Here is a 23,653-nt window from a genome sequence, read left to right as displayed (position 1 = left end):
ATGGCAGAGCCCAGGCCTGGCGCCTCTGTAATCTCCCTCCTGGCCGCTTCCAGCGAGGCAGCTTCTCCAACCAGCCGGTGTGGTCTCAGCCACCTCAGTCCCCAGATTTCAACAAAGGTGGGACACCGCCGAGTGTCATGGAAGGAAGGCTGAGATTAGACGTCAAGAAGGATTTCCTACTCAAGGGATGGGATGGTGGGGTAAGGGGAGGGGAGCTGAAATTAAGGACACATGTTAGTGATAACTGCAGCTCTCTGCATGGAGGGCTTCCTCTGTGTCCTGTTCTGTGCGAAGGGCTCTGTAGGCAGCTTCCTTGTGATCTTCACCATGACCTTGCAGAGCATGGAACTCAGGCGAAGTCTTGGCAGCCAGTAAGCAGGGAAGCTGGTACCTGCAACTGAGCCTCCAGCTTGGCATCAATCTTCAAGTCCAGGGAGGTTGGGCCCCTGGGGTGCTTCCTCACACCTTCATTTAGGGTTCAGGGGTGAATAAGATCGGGTGCTTGAGGGCAAGAGTTGGAGGTTAAACAGGCAGAAACGATAAGGGGTGAGTTCCTGTTCCGGGGGTGGGAGTCCGTCACGCAGGGTGGGTGGGCTTGCTTCTGTTTGACACATCCTGAGTCAGGAAGGAAGCAAGCACATCAGAACGGCAATGCGAGCAGCAAGGCGAGGCAGCAAGACCTGCGACTTCCGCTGTGTGTCGTGGTCACAGGAAGGGCATGTTCCTCGAGAGGGAGAGTGGTTGAAGGGCTCAGTCTGGAGGTGGGGAGGCGAACCACCTCATTTGGGGGTCTTCGTGCAGGTGTGTGTGTGTGTGTGTGCAGGTGCACACCTATGTGTGTCCAGGCTCTCAAGATGCACTTTCTGCCCCCAGCTGGCTCTGAGCTCTTCGGCTGCACCTGTGTTGTTGTACCATAGGCACCCACGGGCTACCTTACTGATGGTCTGGAAGGTACTCTCTGTGTGGGTGCAATGCCGTCTTGATTGGAGGACCCTTCTTATTTCCCAAATGTCCTCTAATTTGGCAGACAGACCACTTATCTAGTCCTGATATCCCCACTTTTACTCATAGGAAATTTCCTCTGCCATTAATCCAAGGACCCCCATTCCCTTCCCCGTTTCTGAGGATGAACTGGGTCTAGGATTTTAGCTAGTGGTGGGCATATGCCATTCCTTGTCTGTGAGCCCACACTCCCCACTTGACTCATTCACCCCTGTGTCCCAGCTTCTGCAGGACTGGACCCACTGTAGCAAGTCGCCGCATGCTTATAGCAAGAATGCGTGGAGACGAGGGATGCGTGGTGACTCCTGGCATGTAACCGGGGCCAGCCCTTGGGTGTGACCTGTCAGGTGCCACGCTGACTGCTGGCTCCTGTCCGATCTGGGCGTGCAAGCCACTGCCCATGTCAGTGGGTCTGGGGTCAGATCCCGTGTTTCCAGATGCGGTGGCAACACATACGGAATCCTGGGATGTCAGTGCTGTAGGGAACTCCCAAGACCATCAAGGCTCAGACCTTTCATTTACAGACAAGGCGCCCCACTGAGAGGAGAGGCCTTGACCAAGATCACTCAATATTTTGGGGACACTGTGAGTCTCTTGACCCTTGTTCCACAGCCCTTTCCATCGTAACATATTGACAAGCCTCTCTCTCCCTCACTTTTTTCTCTTGTTTCTGTACTTTTCTCATGCTTCCCTCTCTCAAGTTCACCAATCCAGGCCTTGCTATTCCTCAAGGCTAGCCCGGCCCTCCTCCACTCCAGAACCTACCTGATTCCTCTCCTCTACCTTCTTCTGTGCCATTAACAGCATGTTCTGCTAATTCCCATTCCCTAATTGTCTGTAACACAAATTAATGCTTTATTACTTGATGCTCTAATGACCTGGGTTCTAACCAGGCTCAATTGCTGCATGACCTTGGGCTACCTACTTAGCATTTTTAATCCTCTGTGTTTCTCATCTGTAAAATGGGGCCGTCATTTGAGACTGAGTGAACAGAGGGCTCGACTTGGAAAGTGGTGAGATTGAAATTTGAGGCGTGGTGGTGTGGATGGGGGTGACAGCTAAAAGGCAGGCAGGGGCCAGATGGTGGGGGGGCCTCAGATGGGAGAGGTTATGCTATTGGCAATGGGGATCCCTCAAGGCATTTTTAGAATGCAAGTAATAAGCCCTCACCCAGAGTTTGGAGTGGTCAGGAAATGGGGTGGGAAGGGTATGGATTCTGGAGCCGGCAGATCGGGACTTGCATTTCAGCTCCATCACTGGTTAGCAGTGTGATGCCGCACACTTGCTACAGCTCTCTGAGCTTCCTTTTTCAATTTGTAAAATAAAGATGATATCTACCCCCATGGACTTATGGGAAGGATGAGCTGAGAAAGCGTCTATAAATAGCTTAGCTTGGAGTCTTGTACTTAGTAAGTGCTTAATGAGGGGTAGCCATTATTACCGGGTCACTCCTATCATCCAGGAACATCCACCTGCCTGCCTCTTGGCCTGACTCTGTCCCTGGGTTTGTCTGGGCCCTGAGTGACAGGCTCATTCCTCACTTTCCAAGGGCAGGGCCCACATGCCTCATTCCCCTGCTCTAGCTGTGCCAGGAAGTGAAGGAGTTGGGAAAGCTGTTGAGAAGAGAGTAATGTCATGCTTTGGGTAGCTGGGTGGCTCTTCAGAAGCTCCAGAGACCTGCAGGCAGGCGGTGGGAGTGGTGGTGGTGGTGGTGCGGGTGAGGAGGGGATGCGGGGGGGGGGGGGGGGCCGCCGGGGGGAGGTCCAGGCCTTCTTCTTCTTCTTCTTCTTCTTCTTCTTCTTCTTCTTCTTCTTCTTTTTTTGCCTTCCCCTGATGGTCAGTGTGCACCATAGCGACCGGTCATTCCGCTGTTTGGTCGATTTGCACATTAGCCTTTTATTATATAGAATGGGGGGAGAAGAATGGATTAAATAACAAAATGGAGGATCAATGAATAAAATACAGAATGTGGAAAGTTTCTACAGGATGAAGAACCTGGTTTCTTATAAAAAAGAGAAAAGGACAAATTTATTGAGTTAAAGTGTCAAAAAATTGCAATGCATGGATATTTCTTGAGTCTTGATTTGAACAAACTGAAATTTTTAGAGATATTTGAACATTGACTAGATAGTTGATTTAACTATTACATTATTTTTACTAGTAATGTGGTTATAATACAACTGTGGTTATGTTTTCAAAGAGTCCTTATCTTTAAGAGAGGACTCTGCAATTCTTAAAGATGTGGTGATGTCTCAGATTCGCTTCAGAAGGCAGCAAGATGAGTAGATATAAAACAAGAATTTGTTAGTGATAAAGATGGATGATGGGTATCTTGGGGTTCAGTCTACTATAATCAAATATTTATAAATATTTGACTCTTCCATAATGAGATATTTTAAACAAACTTATAATGGAAAGTATATTGCCTACAAATTTTGGGTTGTTTCAAGATGCAAAACAAAACACGCCATACTTTTATATCTGTTGGTATTAGTTTGCAGTATGTAAAATTTGACTAAACATAAGTTCCTTCACACATCGGAGAGTGAAACCGCTGTATTTCAAATATTGATCAACTGAGCTACAACTAAAACATCGCTTTTTCCCCCATCAAGTAAGAATCTACACTGTATGAGTCTAAATTTCATCATGGAATACTTTAATTTAACTTTTCATTCTTTTTTTCTATCAGAGTTTCACCCTCATCTATTTATCATCTTCATTTTCTGGCCAAATGCAGAAATTACTTTTCTTGGACTTTTATTTTCTGATAACAGCACTTATCTTCAGTCCCAATTTAGTGTGATCTTCCCCCATCCCCTTTCACTTTTCTATCAGATATTTTGGCTTGCATGAATCATAAACTAATAACGTTTTAATTCTAAATGTTTTTCTCTATTTTATCTTTACTGAATTTACTACAATTTCTCTCTTTTTTTTTTATTGATTTTTACAGAGAGGAAGGGAGAGGGATAGAAAGTTAGAAACATCAATGAGAGAGAAACATCGATCAGCTGCCTCCCGCACACCCCCTACTGGTGATTTGCCTGCAACCAAGGTACTTGTCCTTGACCGGAATCAAACCTGGGACCTTTCAGTCCACAGGCCGACGCTCTATCCATGAGCCAAACTGGTTAGGGTGGCCAGGCCTTCTTGACTGACCATTGGCCTTACGTTGTCCGAGGGGATTAGGCATGCAGGGAGCTCTGTGTCAACAAAGAGTGCCCCCACTCTTCTAGCTGGGCTGTCAAGCCAACTCTCCCAGGGATAGTCTTGGGGCCTCAGGTGCTGTGGTGACCCTGCTGCTGCTTGTGAACCCCGTGAAGAGGGGCAGGGAAGGAGCAAGAGAATGAGGGCTGAGGGGGAGCCGAGCTCCAGCCACCCACTGAGGGTCTCCTTGGCCAGCACTGGTGGAGAGGGAGCCAGACACCCTATCAATGAAAGAGTTAGAGTCTAATTCTGGTCAGGTGCCTGAGTTGGTTGGAGTATCATCCCATAACCAAAAGGCTGTGGGTTCAATTCCCAGTTGGGATATGTATGGGAGGCAACTGATGGATATTTCTCTCAAATCGATGTTTCTCTCTCTCTCCCCCCACCCCTTTCTAAAAAATCAATGAAAATAAAACATATACTCTGGGGAGGGTTAAAAAAGGAGTTAGAATCTAATAATTATTAGATGATGTTTATAAAACACCTACTAGGAGCTCAGCAGTTGTCAGGGGCTGAGGGTAATCAATTGGCAAAGATTGACTGGTCCTGCCTGCATGGAGGGGGTTCAGACAGGCATTTGGAGGGCTTGAGGGGGGCGCACCGGGAATGATGGGAGCTCTGAGGGCTGCGCTCGGCCCCGTATGGGGACCTGAAGGACCTGAAAGAGTTGTGTGCTGGGGAGCAGACACTGGGTGGGCGGTTTGGGGAGTGTTGGGCGGAGATGAGGCCAGAAGAGTACACAGGGGTCTTGAATGCCACAGTGAGGAGTGTGCACTGTCTCCGGGGCGGTGGGACCACTGAAGGGTTTTGAGCAGCGGAGAGACGCGGTCAGATGCAGGGGCTGCAGTGCTGTGGGGATGAAGAAGGACGTGTCTGACTCCGTGATGAGGGGGCTGGCATGCCTCTGGGGAAGGGGAGGGGGTTGATTGAGGAGTGGGTGTGTGATTCTGGAGCTGCAAGAGAAGGGGTCCTGCCGGGTGAGAGGGCTGGGACTCCGCTGGGAGGCAGTTTGGAGACCCGGTGGGTGTGTAGGTGGGATACAGGGCAGGCCTGAGTCAGCGCTCGGCTGCAGGGGGAGGCGAGGCAGAGGGCGGTGCTGAAGGAAGAGCAGGCCAGGGGCTTGACTGTGGCCTTGGCTCCGCCAACTCCTCCCTTTAGGCCTCAAAGTCTGGTCAGCTCCACAGGACAGGCCCTCAGTGATCCGTTAAGGGACACTCACCGTTTCCCCATCCGGGCCTGAGGTCTGGGACACGGAAACCAGGAGAGGCAGAGCCTATGGCCCAACAGGCCCCCACTGGCCACAGAATGGCTCGAGGGGGCTGCGGGCATGATGACCAAGCTCTGGGATGGCTCTGGGAGGGGCTGGAGGGCCGGGATTTGGGGAGTGTATCCAGGGTGAAGAGCCGTTGGACAAGGTCCCGGGCCCAAGGTCCCCTCATCTCTGTAACCTGCTCTTAGAACATTTCAGCTCACCAGGCTTACCATCCAATCCTGTCCCAGTGCTGTGAGAATGGGACCAGGCCCCAGGGCTGGAAGGAAGGGAAGGTGGGTGATGGCTTAGGCACAAAGGGGTGAGAACCCTGGACTCACCAAGCTCTGAGAGTCTCTACATCTTTGCCTTCCACAGCCCGTCTTCCAATTCCACAGAGCCCTGGACAGGGACAGTAGGCCCAGGAGCTGAGTGAGCGGGAAGAGAGATGCTCAGGCCCCAGTGGCCGCCTCCTGCTCCCGGCACCTGCCACCTGCGTCTTGTTGGAAACTGTCCTCATGTGGGTGTCAGGTAGGTGTCAGGTTGGGGCTGGCCAGGGTGCTGAGGTCGAGGACATCCCTCAGCGGGTGGTTCAGACAGCCCAGGAGACAGAGGGAAAGGGTTTCCCCCTCACGCCCCTGCCCACCCCTATGGGTTCCTGTGACTGGAAAAGGTGCTTACTGGGGTTCATACTGCCTCCGTGCATCCTCTCTCCCCTGCTCTTCTGCCTCCTCTCTCTCACTCCCTCCCATCCTTCTTCTCTCTAAAGTTTCCCTTCCATCTCTGGCACTATCTTTTCCATCTCCACCCATTTCTTTCTTCTCCTTCCCCCCATTCCTTCCCATCCCCTCTGTTCTCCCCCCAGTACCTCCTTATCTTCCCTCTGGTTCGCTTTCACTCACTGGCCCCCACTCAGAGCTGCCCATTCTCCCCTCTTGGAGCAGGTCATCCCATCCACTGCAGGGAGTCTCTTCCTGAAGACTGGCAGGGGCCCAGCCGGAGGCCTCATGGTGCCACCTACTGCCTCAGGTGGTGGGAAGACTGTGCCCAAGGACTGCCCTTCAGAGCCCAGGTTGGGACTGCGGGCTGGGCAGCGGCCCCTGGAGGTGAGGCTGGGGATTGCAGCTTCCTGTCAGCCCCTGCCTCCCTGCTCATCTTCTCAGCCCAGGCACCCTGCAGGTCCCACCTAGTTGCATGAGTGTGTGAATGGTGTGTGGACACTAGGGCATAGTATGTCATGCATGTGCACATGTGAGTGTCTGGTGTGGGTGTGTGATTTGAGTATGTACATCCTGCCGGTATCCATGTCTGTGACTGTGTGGATGTAGAGTGCACACACGAGTGTGTGAATGGCATGTGGGCTCTGCAGGCTTTTGCCTGTGTGTAAATCCTTTGTGCACCTGTGAGTGTGTACACATGAGAGCGCATGTGATAGTGGAAAGGCACATGCTTCTGGGGGTACCGGGAGGAGCCTGAGGGCTCTGCTAAGTAGCAGCTTATCTGTACCTGGGGACACCAGTGAGCAAGGAATAGCATGAAGACAGCTGGCTGTGTTTGCGAAGGGGTGAAGGGCTGTGAGTGTGTGCATGGCGCTCTCCCTGCCGTGACAGGCTCATGTGTACACATGTTTTCACTGTAGTGTGGGGGGTAGGAGACCCCCAGGAGGGTGACCATTTGGATCTGCAATGCCATGGTCACATGCGAGTAGCACAGAGGGCCTGGGGGAAGCTGTTTTTGTGTACGTGTGGAGACGGAGTCCTTCTAGGCCAGGGGTGGGGCGGGGCTGAAAGTGGAAGTAGTTGGTGATTTATAAGCTTTTAAAGAAATGCCTCAGCCCCCAGTTGGGCCCCAGACACAGTGAGTGCCATGCATTCCTCAGGTCTGACATCAGCCAGACACCTGAAGCCACAGCAACGGGAGGAGGCTGCCTCCCTCACCTGCCCACCCACCGGAGGCTGAGGCCAGTGGCGAGCATGCACACCTCTTGCCCTGAAGCACCTGCTGGGTGCAGGGGCACACTGCCCAACGGATGCCCCTGTCCAGCCACAGACCCCTCCCCAGCCACCGAGGCCATATACCAGAGGCAGTGGAGCAGCTGTCTCTGCCTTGGTGGGCCTGGGTGCCCCCTTTCCCAGCTAAGCCTGGCTCCTTCAGGAGAGCTGAGTGGGCTTCCTGCAGGCTTCCCTCCAGGACTAAGCAGGCACTAAGCAGAGTGCAGGAAGCCCTCGATAAATGCTGCCTGGAGGAATAAGCGAACAAAGGCCGGTTCCCCAGAGCGGTGCTGTCTGGCCCAGGGGGTTCCCTGAGAGTAAGTGGTGCTGTGCTTAGTGCTGGGGGATTGGCCCTTGAATTCACCTCTGCATGATTCTCTCTGAACTTCCTGTTCCTTCTTTCTAGAAAAGAGCAGAAATCCCTCACAGGGTCATGATACCAATGAAATGTGGCGGCGTGCCTGATACACGTGCTGAGTTCTCCGAACCACAGGTAACTCCTCCCTGAGGGATGCTTGGAGCCCTTTCTGCAGCTACCCCTGGACCAGCTGTGAGTCAGCTACTGCAGGGCAGCAGGGATCCTCAGGGTCCATTCTAGAAGCATGAGTCAGACCCAGGTCAGGATGGGGGGTGTTCACACTGGGGTCAGATGCTGGGCCCAGGTAAGAGCAGACACATGCCTGGTTGCCACCGTATCACGCTACCCTGTTCCAGTAGCTGGATCTCAGGAGGTGGGAAGGGGAGCCTCCGATGTGGAACTGAGCACCCCCAGGCCTGTGGGGTGCAGCGTTGTTGACACAGGCTCTGTGATATCGAGATGCTTTTCAGATAGAATAGCCTGAAAGGGCCCAGGGATGATCTAGAAGGCCTTGCTGCTGCTGCTGCTGCTGCTGGGGCAGGACCTCTAGCCCTGGGCGTGGGCCCAACTTGGGGACTCCTTCTTCTTCATTCGAGCCCCTGAAGCCAGCTTGCCAGGCCCAGGTACCTGTCTGGTTCCTGAGAACCTCTCATTCATCTAGATCCCAGGGGTCTCCAGTGAGGACTCAGATGAGCTTTTCCAGGCTTTGGTGAACATCTGAGACATGGAAATGCTTACTCTGAACTCTCCCTGACTCTGGGCAGGGGTCTGTCCTTTCCCATTGCTGTAAATTGTGACTGCTCAGCACAATGGACAGCACTCATGCCTGGGGTGGGCCAAAGTGGGGATGAGGGTCTCTGTGCCTTGCAATGGTCAAAATTTTAGCCACAGCACACGTATCTCCAAAGCCTGACTTCTTATTTCTAGGAGCCTTGTCTTCTCGGAAGCCAGGAACTTATTGGCTTCTTAGGACAGATAACTAAGCACACCATTCTGGATATTCATATGGGCGATGTGATTTAGGAAGAGGTGCCTCAGTGGGCCTTTGCAGGTAGGCAAGTGGAGGGAAATGGTGTGGTGATGGGGGATTATCTTTGCTGCCCAGACATGCAGAAAAGTCAGACACACACAGAAGTCACCTGCTGCGACCAGCCCTTATTAGGCACTGGGAGGAGAGGGTGAGACTGTGACACGAGGTCCGCCGCATGGCTCTTGCCTTGTAGCAGCTCACAGCTGCGCAGAGGACATAGGTGTCAACAAACATTGATTCCTTTCCATGCTTGAAATTTGCAGAACTCTCAGGGAAAACATGAAACCTGTTAAAATATGCAGAATATGAAGCAGCAGCTTGGCCGGGAGGGAAGGAAACCAAACCTCATAAGTCCTCAGGGACCCGCCCCTGGGACCCTGGCTTCCAGGGCAGCCCTCTCCTGGTTCTCCTGGGGCTCCTGGGGTGTGGGAAGAGTCCTGGATTGCTTTTCCTCCTGCCCTAGCCTCAGGGGCCGCAAGCTTTCAACTCCTCCTAAGTGCTCAGTGCTGAGGTGGAAGCCATGGCCCTCAGCCTGCACTCCAGCCCTCCGGCCTGGCCTCTGATCCCCTGGACAGAGCTGTTTGCCCAGCCCACACCTGGCAGTCTGTCCCTGACTGTCAGGACGAACAGGTTTGGCTGACCAAACTGGCAGCAGCCTTTATTTTCAGTGAGATAAAGAGTCAGAGCTTTGGCCACAGCTGAAATAAACCTCTTGGACTTTATTTTCTCTTGAATCGTTTTTAACTTATGGAAAAGTGGCAACAAGAGTACAAAGAACTTTTGGGGGAACCATTTGCTGTCCCCCACCCCCGTACTTTAATGTGTATTCCCTACAAACAAGGACACATTCTCTCTCAACCCCATTACAGTCATCAAAATCAGATTCACATTGACATGTGACTGCCATCTAACCCTCAGACCCCATTCGAGTTTTGCCGTTTGTCTCAATAATGCCCTTCACAGCCAGAGCATCGGTTCAGAATCCTGTGCTATCTATCGCCTTTGGTGGTCGTGTCTTCTTAGACTCCTTTAGTCTGTAACCGTGCCTCAGTTTTGTGACCTGGACACTTTTGAGGACGATAAGCCAGTTGTCTTACAGTATGCCCCTCACTTTGAGTTTATCTGATGTTTCCTCATGATTAGATTCAGGTTGTACATTTCTGGCAGGAAGACCACGGAAGCGGTGCTGTGCTCTTCCTAGTGTATCCTGCCAGGTAGGGCACAATTTCAATTTCTTCCATCACTGGTGATGTAACTTTGGTGACTTGAGATGATGTCTGCCAGGTTTCTCCCCCGTGAGTTACTTTTTTCCTCTTTGTAATGAAAACGCGTTTTGTGGAGAGATACTTTGAGACCATGGAAATATCTGGATCTCCATCAAATTTTCTCCACTAGTTCTATCCTCACTGATGTATCTTGACTTAATTATTGCTATGGTTGCCAAATACATTATTACCTCTACATTTATTACTTGGTATCTTCTGTATGGGAACCCCCCCCCCCCCCTTTATCATCTTCACATTTATTTATTCACTAGAGGCCTGGTAAATGAAATCGTGCATGGGTGGGGTCCCTCGGCCTGGCCAGTGATTGAGGCCCATTTGCGCCGTCTTGCCCAGTCTGGATCAAGGCCAATTGGGGCCTGCTGGCCAGGGGGAGCGACTGGGGGAGGTTGGCCAGCTGCAGGAGGTTGGCTGTGGGAACGCACTGACCACCAGGGAGCAGTTCCTGCGTTGAATGTTTGCCCCCTAGTGGCCAGTGTGTGTCATAGTGACTGGCCGTTAGTTGCTTAGGCTTTTATATAGACAGATTTATTTATTCATATTATACTAGTGGCCCAGTGCACAAAATTTGTGCACATTAAAAGGGAATTAATTAGAGGAAATATTTTAATATTGCTATTTGCTCTTTCTTTATAATAGAAGTGTCAGAGATGAAAGAAAATTAGTAAAATGTATATGAAATGTATATGAAAATCTCCCTCCTGTTAGAGTCTGGGGTGCGCCGTGGGACCCAGTGTCAAGTCTCCGCCCACCTGCATGCACCTCAAAATTGTGCAAGACTCAGACCCAGCCAGCCCCACCCCCGTCAAGCCCTGCAAGGCAGGGAGTGCAGCCTCAGGTCCCGTGGCCCAGCCTCATGTGCCCTGGCCCTGGCACTAGGGCACGAGAGTATGAGGGCGAAAGGGCACAAGGGCATGACAACCATTTGCATATTAGCTCTTTATTATATAGGATTATATAGACTCAGAGATTCCTTCTATTTTATTCATTACTAGAGGCCCGGTGCATGAATTCGTGCACAGGTTGGGTTCCTCAGGGTGGTCTGCATGGATTGGGCCCCAGCTCACACCCCTGCAGCCCTGCCTTGGCCTGGCACCACCCCCTCACCTACTCCACTATCCCGCCTGTGGGGCAATTGATTGGGGCCTGGCCCCCACTGCTGCTGCTGGTTACCATCTGTGGGGCAGTTGGCGGGGCAATCAGGCCCCCGCTCACACCCGCCTTGGCCTGGCGCCACCCGCTTACCTGCTCCACCATCTTGCTACAGTCCTGCTCTCATCAGGGCCCATCAGGCCGGCAGCACCTCTACTGCCACCTGCTGCCAGCACAGTGTTGCTGATGCCCGCCATGTTCTGTGCTGCCCCCTGGTGGTCAGTGAATGTCATAGTGAGCAGTTGAACTCCTGGTCTCCTGTTTGAACTCATGGTCGAATGACCACTGGAGGAGACAATTTGCATATTAGGCTTTTATTATATAGGATTTATTTTGATGCTCAGATTGTCCCAACTTTGGCCTGTGGGAGTCCCTTCAAGCTGGCTAATGAATTTGATACATTCCCTCCATTCTTTAAGACTTCCTGACTTTTCTGAACAAGAGGGTCATGACTCACTCATCTTGTGATTTCTCTGCCCCTGCCATGGAATTAGTCATTTCTCCAAGGCAACTTCGTTCCTTTAAGTGGAGAATGGTATTTAGAAACCAAGATCTCAGCACTAGGTATGTGCATAGCTTTTGAAATGTCAGTGATTTTTCCGACTGGTAAGCCAGGAACAGAATGTTGCCTTTAAGCTTTAAGATTCTAGACCAGTGATTCTAAAACCTGCTCAGGTGGAGGACAACATGAAGAAAATGAGATTTTAGTGGAAATATATAATATATTTATTGAGTAAACATGAAATTTTCTAGAATCTAAGACATCTAATCTATATGGATGTGGAAAGAGGGGATATACATCATGTGTATATGTATATGTGTAATCTATACACACACAATTTAAACATGTGTATTTTATCTCTCTGTCTGCCTATCTTGAAGACCGTGAGTTCACACTTACCTTCAATACCAATTCCATACCACACAGTTCATTCTAGTTCCCCTTCCATCATTTCTGTGTGTAAAACCAACCTCCCCTGTAGCCACTGCCCCAGCTCAGATGTCCTCTTCTGTGATGGACAAGTCACCCCACTGCATGCACACTGTGCCCAGACTTGGGTGCCTACTTTCCTTGGCCCTATAATATATTTGGGACTGAATTATGCAGGGAGGAAGGCAGGCAGGTAGGCAGGTAACATTTTGGACATTTTAATGACCAATAAATAATTTTCTGATCTTGGGAAGGTTTTGCTCAAAACTTGCCCTTAAAAAATGATATATGCTTTGCTATTATTGAAATACCAGACTATGTGAATTATATTTCAAAACACAGGAAGGGAAAAGTTATCCATAATTTTACCATTTGAATACAGCCTTTGTTTAGCGTTTTAGTGCATCTCCTTTTAGTCCCCTCTCCCCAGTGCATCTGTTTTCTTTGAAATATAATTAGAGCTGTAAAGTTGCTACACCTTTCCAACCTGCCCATTTGCTTGAGGAAACAATAAACACATTCACTGCTTATGAAATACCTCGTATGTGCCCAGCTCTGTATAGGTTGTTTTCTCTTTCTCATTTAAACCTTAACATAATATTGCAAAGTAGGTATTTTCCTGACATTAGAGCTAAAGAAATGGAAGCTCAGGGAAGCTATCCAAAATGGCACTTCTGGTAAGTGGTAGAGCTAGTGCTGGGACCCAAGTATCTCTGACTCCAAAGTCTGGCTCACTATCTGACCTCCCTGAAGATAAGTATAACCAGTCTCCCACAATACAGCACTGTCTCCATAACTCTGATTTTAAATGCAGGCGCATTGGCCCTGGGAGTCCTTTCAAGCTAGCTTCTGTGTTTGATACATTCTCTCCACTCTTTAAGCACTTCCTAACTTTCTGGAACGAGATGCTCTGTCTCATCATGTGATTTCTCTGTCCCAGCCCTGGAATTAACTATTTCTCTCAGGAAACTTAGTTTCTCGTAGTGGAGAATGGCATGTAGAAATCAAGGTCTGCTCAGGGATTTTGAAATGCTGTCAGTGATTTTCTGACTCTAAAGCCAAGAACAGAATGTTTCATAACTTATTGGCACTATTTCAACTATGCCCCTGCTGTAGGCTATGTGGGCTGCTTCCTCTCGCTCTATAAAGAATGCATGGTGAACATCTTCATGGATATGTTTTTCCATGAATTGTTTTCCAAAGGGTTGGCCTAATTTGGTTTTATTTTTTAATTCTCACCCAAGAGTATCTTTTTATTGATTTTGAGAGAGAGGGAGAGAGACATTGATGTAGGAGAAACATGGATCCATTGCCTCTCATATGGGCCTGACTGGGGATGGAACCTGCAACTGAGGTATGTGCCCTGACCAGGAATTGAACCCACAACCTTTTGGTGTACAGGATGACGATCCAACCAACTGATCCACCCAGCCAGGGCAAGGGTTGACTTAATTTGAGTACTACACTCAAACAGCGTTGACATAGTATTATTTTAAAAATAACTGATACAAAAAGTATTTTGATTTAATTAGCATATATTTGAATATAAGTTCTGTCTTATTCAAGAAACACTTAAGGGTTACCTGCTGTATACCAGGAATGATGGCAGGAATGGAAGATACAAAGTTATTTTTATTGTATAAGTCTTCAGAAATCCAACACCAAGGTGACTGTTTTAAGGGCTGTGCCAGTGAGGCCTTGATTGAAACGCGGGGGGTGATGTGGGGGCAAATGCCAAGACAATGGGTTGGCTCAGTCAGCTCAGGAAAGATGTAATGTGGGGTAGATGGGGTTCCCAGGTGTTGGGTGTGACAGTTGTGTCTTAGCGCCAAACCCTCACTTACATATTCTGCTTTGTGGTGTGGAGTTGGCTTTGCCAACTGGTTCTGTTAGGATCTGCCAATCGGGGGTGCCAGAGGGAGCCTGCAAGGCCTTTGCTCTCCGTGGGTTTCCTTTCTGCTTGCTGTCCTGGTGAGCTCTGCCTGGCAATGGGTCTTCTCCCTGCCAACAGAGCCTTCCTGTAGCAGCAGCTGAATCCATTTGGCAGTTTTCCCAACACTAGGAGTATCAGCTTCACTGGGCCCTTCTAATCCGAGGTCCTCCCGCGCGCCAGCCAGCCCCAGCTCCCTCCTCAGAGGTCTGTGCGCCAGATCCCGTCCTCTCAGTGTCCAAGTGTTAACAGTTCCAACCTCTTCCCTTTGTTCCCTCAGCCCTAGTTATGGCAGCTGCTTCCGCCCGTCCCGTGATATCCCAGGGTTTTCTTTTTACTCTTTCAACGTCCCAGTTAACAACTCTATGCCTAGTTCACAATTCTTTACATTGAATCCTCTCTGTTCAAATACCTGGTGAGACTATTGTGTCCTTATTGGAACCTGGCCAGCGGGCCCGTGGGAGCTGCAGAGCTGGCTGAGAGAATGCAGCCTTTCCCAGAGCGTTCTGGCTCCCTCTTGCCAGGTGTTGAGTAGGAAGTGTCTAGCTGGGCTGAGGACTTGTTGACTGGAGAAATTCCAGCTAGATGCCTGGCAGCTGCATGTTCCAGGAAGTCAAGGGATCTCCTGGAGATGGGAATCCGTTCAAAATAGTCGGTCTTCATAAATCCACATAAATATTTTGTCCGTTTGAGGCATTAAAGGGCCACAGAACAACTTTCATTTCAACTCTATGCAACAAGCATTAGTGAGCACCTGTCAGGGTCAGAACACGGGTGAACGCAGAAAACTGCACCCCTTCTGACTGAGCCACGTAGGGATATACAAAACACACAACTCAAACATCCCCAGCGGCCTCAGTTCATTACCCACACCCAGCCACATCCGGCGTTACAACTTTTTGTGGACTCTCAGGTAACCCTCCCTTTCCACCAGGTCACAATAACTCACAAGTTACAATCCTTCTAATGCCCATGTCCACAAGCAAACTTTAAGTCTTTTTTCCCCCCCAAGTAAAATGCCTTATTTACTGCAGTCATTATGTATTTCTTTCCTTTTTTAAAAATTAAAAAAAAAAAATCCCCCTAACCGGTTTGGCTCAGTGGATAGAGCGTCGGCCTGCAGACTGAAAGGTCCCAGGTTTGATTCCGGTCAAGGGCATGTACCTTGGTTGCGGGCACATCCCCAGTGGGACGTGTGCAGGAGGCAGCTGATGGATGTTTCTCTCGCATTGATGTTTCTAACTCTCTATCCCTCTCCCTTCCTCTCTGTAAAAAATCAATAAAATTTATACAAAAATGATTTTAAAAAAATCTCAATTACAGTTGACATACAATATTATATTAGTTCCAGGAGTACAACAGTGTTTAGACATTTTTGTTATGTATTTCTTAACCATGTAATATGTGTAAAACTGTGCTACTGTTTTTATTAGGTTCCTATCTTTTTTAATGTGTCACTAATGAAGTTTTGAGTGTTGTGTCCCTAACCCCATCCCCCCCCATAAGCCTTGTGGTTTTGTTGCATAGTATGGTGATTTTCAGGAATGCATATGTTATAGAAGAGCTGACTAAGCCTAAGACAAGGAAAACAGCAAGGGAGATGACTGCAGAATGCTTCTGAAGCTAGAAAGTGGGACAAATTATATCTAACTGTGAAATAATAGAAAACACATATATCGGTCTCTGCCCTTCGCTCCGGGCACGGGGCTCTTAAAAACCCTTGTAAATTCCTAAGTGGTAAGAGTGCTAGGAACATTTCTTGTCCTAATATTTGTCTTTGCCCCCGTGTCTGACACAGGGCCCCTAAAAACCCTTGTAAATTCCTAAGTGATAAGAGCACTAGAATCATCTTTTGTTCTATTGAGGCAACTTTGGCTGTGTTCAAGAATAGGGGCTGGTTACCAGAAAGACCAAGTCATGATTAGAAACTTGAAATTTTTAGCCCCACCCTTCAACCTCAAGAGAGGAGAGAGGGGCTGGAAATGGACTTAATAATTGATCATACCACTGTGACGAAGCCTCCATAAAATCCCAATAGTATGGGGTTCAGAGAGCTTCCAGGTTGGTGAACACATCCACAGTGGGAGGGTGATGTACCCCAACTCCACAGGGACAGAAGCTCCTGCACTGGGGACCTTCCCAACCTCACCGTATGTATCTCTTCATCTGGCTGTTCATCTGTATCCTTTATCATATCCTTTGATAAACTGATAACCGTGTTTCCTGAATTCTATGAGTTGCTCTAGCAAATTAATAGAACCCAAGGAGGGGGTTGTGGGGACCTCAGATTTATGAATAACTGCTCAGAAGCACAGGTGACAGCTTGGACTCCCAGTGGAGTGGGGGACTGAGCCCTTAACCTGTGGGATCTGAGGTTATATCCAGGTAGACAGTGTCAGAATTGAGTTCAAGTATAGGATGCCTAGCTGGTGTCACAGAATTGCCTGGTGGAGAAATCCCGGAAATGTCAGAAGTGAGCATTCTGTGTGAGTAGTAAAGGAGACATGCGGAAAGAGAACTGTGGATTTTTAACACACTGACTTAGACCTAAGAAAGTTGACTATTAAGCCAGCTATGAGAAAGACGGGAGCCACAGAGAGCTTCAGCAACCTGCACGGGTTCTCCTGAGCACATTGTTGAATAATGAGCCTCGGGTGGGTAGAGTGACGCTGGGGAAAGAATGACCGGGAGTTGTAAGCTGAACAATTTTCAGAGCTCATTCAAGTTACTACCAATGAGAGAGGGGAGTCCCCAGTGAGCACCTGGGGAATTCAGCAGAGATCCCAGAAGGGTGATGCCCTAGTGAACGGGCTAAATTAGTCCAGAGTAAAGACTACTCTAGACTCGCCTCACCAGAGCTTAATATTGGAGGACTATGCTACCAAATCCCAAGACTTAACATAAAGCTACAGTAATCAAAAGTGTGTAATATTGGTAAAGGATAAACATATAGATCAATGGAGTTGTAGGATCCAGAGATAGACCCAGCTGCAAAGAAAAGACCCAAAAGGCTGACAATGGGATTTCGTCAGGTGAACAAACAGTTCAGCTGTCTCATGCTACAGTGAGTCCAGCATTGACATGCCTCATCTATGCTCATGAACTCCCAACCCAGTTTTAGTGTTACCTCTGGAAATGTGAGTAGTTAGCCAAGAACTTCCAACATGAAAGCTGGAGCTCAGACAACAACAACAAAAGAATCTGGAGGAAGCAAAGACTAACTAGAGAGATTAAACTATTAAAAGAAAAAAAACCCTCCCTTTTATTAATATTTTCAAAGAGAAGATATTTCAAAGAAATAATTCCAGAAAAATTTCCAGACTTGAAGGACATGAATTTGTACTTGGAAATGGCACACTAAATCCCCAACAGATACCATTAATTCATTCCACTGGGAATAGAGAAGATTACATGAACTTCTAGAGAGGAGAAAAAAGGTTTCATATAAAGGATCTAAAGTCAGAATGGACTCAGGCTTCTCAGCACTAATATTGGCAGATAGAAGACAGTGCATACCTTGAAAATTTAGAGGGGAACCATTTTCCACCTCAGAATTCTACAGCTGTGCAAACTATCAATTGTTTTGAGAATAAAGACTATTCAGACATGCATTTTCTCAATATATTTGTATCACCTTTCTCAGAAGGCTGCTGCAGGCTATGCTCTACCAAAACTAGTAAACTAAGAAAGAGGAAGAGATAGAATGCAGGAAACAGGGAGTACAGTGCAAAGGAGAAAAGAAGGGGGTTCCTTGGAAGAGGTAAAGGGAGATCCCAAGATGAAAGCACTGCAGCAGATCTAGAGAGCACCCAGTCCAGGTGGGAACCTGGGAGAGAGCCTGGAAAAACGGCCCAGGTGATGAAACTGATAGAAATATTTGACATGTTTGACCACAGTGAGAGGTTTAGGCAAGTGAAGGAGGGTCTGGGATGATTTAGGGATCTATACCTATATCATCTATATCTATATCTATATCTATATCTATATCTATATCTATATCTATATCTATATCTATATCTATATCTATATCTATATCTATATCTATATATCTATATCTATATCTATATCTATATTCATATCCATATCCATATATGTGATAATGATACAGATCATTATTAACTCTGGAAAAACCAAAAGTAAGAAAGTATATTGCATGGTTCAAAGAATGAGTGAAGTATATTGCATGGCTCAGTTGTGAATACCAATTAAAGACATAGTTCTATCAGGAAGAAGGGAGATGAGAAATGCGGTGGCTGTGGAGTGGTTGTGAAAGAGGTAAATTATCACTTTCCAGAGTGGGAAGTTAATATTAACACCTAAACCTGAAAAGACAAGAAAGAGTAGTATAAATATACCACTTAGAGATATGTGTATACATTTAAAAAATAAAAGTTTAAAACTTGAATGACAGCCTTTTGGGAGTAGAAATCGTGTATGCCTGAGAGCTGCTATTTTTCATCATAAGCTTGTGGTTTGTCTCTTTAAACTATGTGTATGAATAACTGATAAAAATCTATCTGTGTATCTATCTATCTATCTATCATCTATCTATCTATCTATCTATCCATCCATCCATCTATATTTGGGGACCATTGTGAAAATGGTGGCTGAAGTGGAGAAGGCTGACTCCTTCCCCCTTTGTTCTGTTGATATGCTCAACCAATAGGATAAACAGCTGATCAGCTAGTGAGGGTAGATGTGAAAGTCTGGTGTCTGCTGGAGCCCAGAGCAGGCACATCAAAGGCTTTGAGTTCTTAGAAACCTGGGATCAAACGCCTGGGGAAAGCTTGTTTGCCCAGGAAAGTCAAGGCTCCCTGGGACACTGCGGGAGGAGAGCCACTCCCTCAGGACAAGGAAAGGACTCAGCCTTGGACCTCTGTGAGATCTGGAGAGAAGTTCCCTAAACTTACTGACAGTAGCTGCCCTACAGGGAACCCATCCTGTTTGCCTGAGGTGGGTTCATATCTGGAGCAGCCAAAGAGCCCAAAGCTCTCCCCATTCTTCAGACAAAAGTCCTGCATGCCAGCCGATTTGCTGCCAGCCTGAAGGGAGAACACCAATTTGAACAATCAGAACAAGTGCCTCTTACTGAGGAAAATTTAATGGAACAAATGAGATAGAAACTAAAAATAATGTACAACAAAAATACTTCTATGGTGATTCAATAATTTATTGCTAAGGAATGATCTATATATATATAAAACCCTAATACGCAAGTAGACTGAATGATGGAACAACTGAACAACCAAACAACCAGTTGCTATGATGTGCGCTGACCACCAGGGCGTGCGCGCAGAACATGGCAGGCGTCGGCAGCAGGAGACAGCGCCAGAACATGGCAGGCATCGGCTGCAGTGGAATGGTGGAGCAGGTGAGTGGGGGCGCCAGACTAAGTGGGGGCACCGGTCGCTGTCATGGGGTGAGCCTCTGGTGGTTACTGAAAATTCTTTGCTCCTGCTTGCTGTGATTCCCCCCCAGGCATTCGCATATGCTGCCGGGGCCCAGCACCGACTGCTCAGTGCCATCAGTGGGTGCGAGCGGTGGCTGCCAGCCTCAATCGCCCCTCAGGGCTTCTCCACCTCCCCCTGCTCCTGAGTGGTGATCGGGTCCCAGCAGCCACCTCTCACACCCACTGCTGGCGATGGCCCCACTCTCACCCACAGCCAGCACTGGAGCCACTGCTGGTGCTGGCCCCAGTTGCTCTGCACTGTTAGTGGGTGCGAGCAGGGGCTGGTGCCGTCTGTGAGTGGGGCTGCTTGCAGACAGGGGACCAGGGCCCATGGCAGGAGGGACTCGGCGGGGGCGTGGAGGATGGGCCGAGTGCCCACCACAGCCTTGGTGCCCACAGTTCCTTTCAAGGTGCATGAATTTGTGCACTGGGCCCTTAGTCTTGGAATAAGAAAAGAGGTTTTGGCAATTAAAAAGTACTGAATTTAAAACTCAATAGAGGAAGTGAAAAGTAGAATAAATACTACTGGATGATAGAGAAAGTCATTCAGGAGATCAGATGGAGAAACTATCTTGCAACATGGAACAAATTACAAAGAAATGGAAACTATGAGTGAGAAGATAAGAGGATGCTAAAGCTAGGAGATCTTATATCTGAATAATATTTGTTTCAGAAGGCAGGAGAAAAGAACAAATAGAGGAGAACCAATAAAGAAAGAAACAATAGAAGAAAACTTTTCTGAGCTAAGAAAGACTTGAGCATTAACATAAAAAGGGTTCTTCAAATGCCTAGCAAGATTAATAATAAAAACAAGATACACACCTAGTCATCTCTTGGTGAAATTTCAGAACTTCAAAAAAAAAAAAAGAAAGTAAAAATCCTAAAAACTTCCAGACATAAAACAATCAACAACAAAAACAGTTTATCTGAAAGGGAAAGAGAATCAGACTGGCACTGGAGGTCTCATTTGCAATGTGGAAAGCCCTATGATCTTAAATGATCCCAACAGCTTCTAGGGGAAAGAACTCAGATCCAAGAATCTTGGCCAAAATGTTATTAAGTGTAAGAGTAGAAGACAGAAGTTTTCAGATCTCTAAGGATCTATGTACCATTTTTCAGTAAACTATTCAAGAGTTAGTTTTAGATAAATAAAAATTAAATTTGAAAAAAAACCACACATCTCAAGATAGGGGAAGACAAAGAGCATATGAAACAGTGGAGAACAATAGATCTAGTAAAATTTATAGTAAATAAATGGATGATGATAAACTAATTTTTACACTATGTTCTACATTAGAAAGGATTTTTGAAATAGAAGGCAAGGGGGAAAATCCTTAGTAATAGGTTGAAATTAAAATTACAGATTATTTAAATCAAACTAGGATATGGGATGGAGAGGATGATGTGATTGAAAGGAAAGAGGTGATGAGCATGAGGAAATAAAAAGTGCTATAGGATTGTGCTGAGTTAAAGGGGGTCATATAACTATATAATTTTGGTATGTTGATAGCGAATTATCAAATAGAAATAGAATATGAATTTAATTATAAACAGAAATATGAATTTCAATATCTCTATCATCCAGCAGTATTTATTCTACTTTTCACTTCCTCTATTGAGTTTTAAATTTAGTAATGTTAGTGAACTTGAGATGGATAGAAAAACTTCCAAATACCAGGAAGGGAAACATTTAATTTAAAACAGAAAAAAACTGGAAGGATACCCATAATAGTAGAGACCTATGGGGTCAGGTAAGGAAGGTGGGATTTAGAGAAGTGAAGGGAGAACTTTCATTTTTTTCCCCTTCTTTGTTCTTCTCTAATTTTTGAATTCTTTTAAACAATTAGGATTCATTGATTCATTGCCTTATAATTATAGACAATAAAGTAAGAAACACTGAAAACTCAACACTATTCAAAGATGCAGAGGTGATGCCATTTGCAATGTCTTTGGAGAAACTCCTTTCTTTCCCTGCACACACCCTCCGCCCGCCCCCCTCCTCCCAATAATGAGTAATGATTATTACTGGAGAAAAGGGCTGGAGAAAAGAGAAAAGTATGTGGCTAACTTCTGACACGACTTTTATGTTCAAAGTAAAAGCTAAAGAATTATGCCATAAATAAAGATGTCTATCTGTGTACTTACAAGTTCCCATTTACTGAGAAGAGGTGTTCTGACATGCCCTATGGGGGATTGCACTGTTCTCAACTTTAGAAAATTGGACTCTGTGATGGGCCTAGAAGCCACCAGCGCAGTGGCATGGCCTATCTTCTTAACCTAGGAGTTAAGGCACCTCATTTTAGTTTTGTCCCTGCCATTTGTATGGGCTACATCAGTGGTTCGCAACCTTCCTAATGCCGCGATCCTTAATACAGTTCCTCATGTGGTGGTGACCCCCAACCATAAAATTATTTTCGTTGCTACTTCATATCTGTAATTTTGCTACTGTTATGAATCGTAATGTAAATATCTGATATGCAGGATGTATTTTCATTGTTACAAATTGAACATAATTAAAGCATAGTGGTTAATCACAAAAACAATATGTAATTATATATGTGTTTTCCGATGGTCTTAGGTGACCCCTGTGAAAGGGTCGTTCGACCCCCAAAGGGGTCGCGACCCACAGGTTGAGAACCACTGGGCTACATGCTTTTGTGCAAGTCATCTAACCTCTCTGAAGCTGACTTCTCACCACAGAAATACTGTGATCCTGCTCTTAATCAACATTCCCTAAATGCTTATTTTATGGATAATGAATAAATAAATGAATGAAGTAACTTGTCTGAGGTGACCCTTAGTGGAAGCCTACAAATATCTAGCTTAACACACAGTGAAGATGGGTCCCTCCTACCTCCCTTCCCCCCACCCCTCAGCACCCTGCGCACCTCCTGGAGGATGCGCTCCTGGTTCTCCACGGAGCACAGGACCAGGGTGCAGACCGCCGCGTCCACGGAGCCATCGGCCACTGGGTGCGTGTTCTCCCCGGCGGCCACCACGAAGCGCTCAAACTGCACGTGTCGGTTCTCAGCGATGCTCTTGATCAAGATCTTCTCAAAGTTGGGGTTGGGGTCAACACAGGCCACCCTGCATCCGGGCGGATAGAACCTGAAGTTGGCCCCGGTGCCACAGCCCAGCTCCAGCAGGCAGAGCTCCCCCGACGTGCTCCCGTGCTCCTGCAGGCTGCTGAAGAGCTCCCGCTTCCCGCTCGCCATCTGCTTGTGGTACGTTGAGATGAACCTCACCCAGAAGTAGGGGAAGTATTTGTTTGCATATCCCGTTCCACAAGCCCAGAAAGTTCAGCAGGTACATGGGGAATGCCAGGATGCGGACGGCCAGAAAGAGAAGGTGGGGGAGGACTGCCAGTGTGCAGGAAATAGAGCCCAGAACACAGGGATGGGGGACTGGGAGAGGGATGCGGGTGGTAATGCACGATTCTGTAGACCTCCTAGGAGTGCAGTCATCAGGTGAGGGATGAGCTGGGGGAAGTGAGAGCTCGACTCCCAGTCTCCTTGGGCTCTTACGAGCAAGGAGAAGACAGGACGCCATGAGCATGCTCCAGCAGTCACCTGCCACAGCAATAACGTCAACACCAGAAACAGCTCCCATTTACTGAGCCTCCAAGTATATTTTATAACATTATCTTCTTCAATACTTAAAAGAACCCATGGGATAGACGCTATTAATTCCCCGTTTTACAGAAGGAGAAACTGAGTCCCACAGAGGTTAGCTACAAGATTGTGCAGCGGGGAAGCAGCAGTCTAAGTAGAATCAGAGTCCACACCTTCATCCGGGTGCTGCAGGGTGTCCCGGGGATGGCTGATCTGTTAGGGAGAGTCACTATCCTGCATGCAGGGTGTAGGGATAGGTCAGAGCCGCCCCACAACATGTCTTTATCTATGAGAAACAGCCATTCTAATGGAGTCTGTAGAACCTTCTCTGGCTAACTAGCCTTCTTGCCCACCTTTGAATAGCCTTGCCCATCCTTGGTTCCTTCTTGCCATCAACGTAGAGGCCTTTCTCCTCTGCAACAAGCTGGCCTCACCTGGACTCTTAAACTCACCCTCC

General features: G+C 47.5%; 1 pseudogene across 1 annotated transcript; it reads right to left on the bottom strand.

Annotated features, from left to right (window-relative positions):
• Positions 1–349: 349 nt before the first annotated feature.
• Positions 350–23,134, bottom strand: LOC308513927 (thiol S-methyltransferase TMT1A-like; annotated as a pseudogene). Its single transcript has 3 exons — positions 23,110–23,134; positions 22,440–22,944; positions 350–465 (listed from the first exon to the last, which is right to left on the bottom strand). The product of its transcript is annotated as a thiol S-methyltransferase TMT1A-like (transcript).
• Between the last annotated feature and the right edge of the window lie 519 nt (positions 23,135–23,653).

Source organism: Myotis nattereri (genome assembly GCF_964212035.1).
Source record: "Myotis nattereri genome assembly, chromosome: 2".
NCBI lineage: Eukaryota > Metazoa > Chordata > Mammalia > Chiroptera > Vespertilionidae > Myotis > Myotis nattereri.
The sequence above is the reverse complement of the archived record's forward strand: the minus strand, read 5'-3'. Positions and strand labels throughout refer to the sequence as shown.